The sequence below is a fragment of the Eucyclogobius newberryi genome, unplaced genomic scaffold (assembly GCF_026437365.1).
Source record: "Eucyclogobius newberryi isolate DKJ021-1_F unplaced genomic scaffold, fEucNew1.0.hap1 SCAF_392, whole genome shotgun sequence".
NCBI lineage: Eukaryota > Metazoa > Chordata > Actinopteri > Gobiiformes > Gobiidae > Eucyclogobius > Eucyclogobius newberryi.
Window position 1 is genome coordinate 55,001 of NW_027316048.1, and position 2,500 is coordinate 57,500.

Below are 2,500 nucleotides of genomic sequence, written 5' to 3' on the forward strand. Positions count from 1 at the left end.
GACTCTGCCCGGGGAAGGGCCACTCTGGCTGGGCATGGTCTCCACCGAGCACCCCCTGGAGCCCCTGGAGCCCCCGGAGCACCTCCAGGGCCAGCCCCCACTCCTCCAGACTCACCCCGGGGAAGGGCCACTCTGGCTGGGCATGGCCTCCACCAAGCACCCCCCTGGAGCCCCTGGAACCCCCGGAGGCCCTCCAGAGCCACCCCCCACTCTCCCCAGACTCACCCCGGGGAAGGGCCACTCTGGCTGGGCATGGCCTCCACCAAGCACCCCCTGGAGCCCCTGGAACCCCCGGAGGCCCTCCAGAGCCACCCCCCACTCTCCCCAGACTCACCCCGGGGGAGGGCCACTCTGGCTGGGCATGGTCTCCACCAAGCACCCCCTGGAGCCCCCGGAGCACCTCCAGGGCCACCCCCCACTCCTCCAGACTCACCCCGGGGAAGGGACACTCTGGCTGGGCATGGCCTCCGCCGAGCACCCCCTGGAGCCCCTGGAACCCCCGGAGCACCTCCAGAGCCACCCCCCACTGTCCCCAGACTCACCCGGGGGAAGGGCCACTCTGGCTGGGCATGGTCTCCACCAAGCACCCCCTGGAGCCCCCGGAGCACCCCCAGAGCCACCCCCCACTCTCCCCAGACTCACCCCGGGGAAGGGACACTCTGGCTGGGCATGGTCTCCACCAAGCACCCCCTGGAGCCCCCGGAGCACCTCCAGAGCCACCCCCCACTCCTCCAGACTCACCCCGGGGAAGGGACACTCTGCCTGGGCATGGCCCCCACTGAGCACCCCCTGGAACCCCTGGAGCCCCCGGAGCACCTCCAGAGCCACCCCCCACTGTCCCCAGACTCACCCGGGGGAAGGGCCACTCTGGCTGGGCATGGTCTCCACCAAGCAGCCCCTGGAGCCCCCGGAGCACCTCCAGAGCCACCCCCCACTCTCCCCAGACTCTGCCCGGGGAAGGGCCACTCTGGCTGGGCATGGCCTCCACCGAGCACCCCCTGGAACCCCTGGAACCCCCGGAGGCCCTCCAGAGCCACCCCCCACTCTCCCCAGACTCACCCCGGGGAAGGGCCACTCTGGCTGGGCATGGTCTCCACCAAGCACCCCCTGGAGCCCCCGGAGCACCTCCAGAGCCACCCCCCACTCCTCCAGACTCACCCCGGGGAAGGGACACTCTGCCTGGGCATGGCCCCCACTGAGCACCCCCTGGAACCCCTGGAGCCCCCGGAGCACCTCCAGAGCCACCCCCCACTCTCCCCAGACTCTGCCCGGGGAAGGGCCACTCTGGCTGGGCATGGTCTCCACCAAGCACCCCCTGGAGCCCCCGGAGCACCCCCAGAGCCACCCCCCACTCTCCCCAGACTCACCCCGGGGAAGGGCCACTCTGGCTGGGCATGGTCTCCACCAAGCACCCCCTGGAGCCCCCGGAGCACCTCCAGAGCCACCCCCCACTCCTCCAGACTCACCCCGGGGAAGGGACACTCTGGCTGGGCATGGCCTCCGCCGAGCACCCCCTGGAGCCCCTGGAACCCCCGGAGCACCTCCAGAGCCACCCCCCACTGTCCCCAGACTCACCCGGGGGAAGGGCCACTCTGGCTGGGCATGGTCTCCACCAAGCACCCCCTGGAGCCCCCGGAGCACCCCCAGAGCCACCCCCCACTCTCCCCAGACTCACCCCGGGGAAGGGCCACTCTGGCTGGGCATGGCCTCCACCAAGCACCCCCTGGAGCCCCTGGAACCCCCGGAGGCCCTCCAGAGCCACCCCCCACTCTCCCCAGACTCACCCCGGGGGAGGGCCACTCTGGCTGGGCATGGTCTCCACCAAGCACCCCCTGGAGCCCCCGGAGCACCTCCAGAGTCACCCCCCACTCCTCCAGACTCACCCCGGGGAAGGGACACTCTGGCTGGGCATGGCCTCCGCCGAGCACCCCCTGGAGCCCCTGGAGCCCCCGGAGCACCTCCAGGGCCACCCCCCACTCCTCCAGACTCACCCCGGGGAAGGGACACTCTGGCTGGGCATGGCCTCCGCCGAGCACCCCCTGGAGCCCCTGGAACCCCCGGAGCACCTCCAGAGCCACCCCCCACTGTCCCCAGACTCACCCGGGGGAAGGGCCACTCTGGCTGGGCATGGTCTCCACCAAGCACCCCCTGGAGCCCCCGGAGCACCCCCAGAGCCACCCCCCACTCTCCCCAGACTCACCCCGGGGAAGGGACACTCTGGCTGGGCATGGTCTCCACCAAGCACCCCCTGGAGCCCCCGGAGCACCTCCAGAGCCACCCCCCACTCCTCCAGACTCACCCCGGGGAAGGGACACTCTGCCTGGGCATGGCCCCCACTGAGCACCCCCTGGAACCCCTGGAGCCCCCGGAGCACCTCCAGAGCCACCCCCCACTGTCCCCAGACTCACCCGGGGGAAGGGCCACTCTGGCTGGGCATGGTCTCCACCAAGCAGCCCCTGGAGCCCCCGGAGCACCTCCAGAGCCACCCCCCACTCTCCCC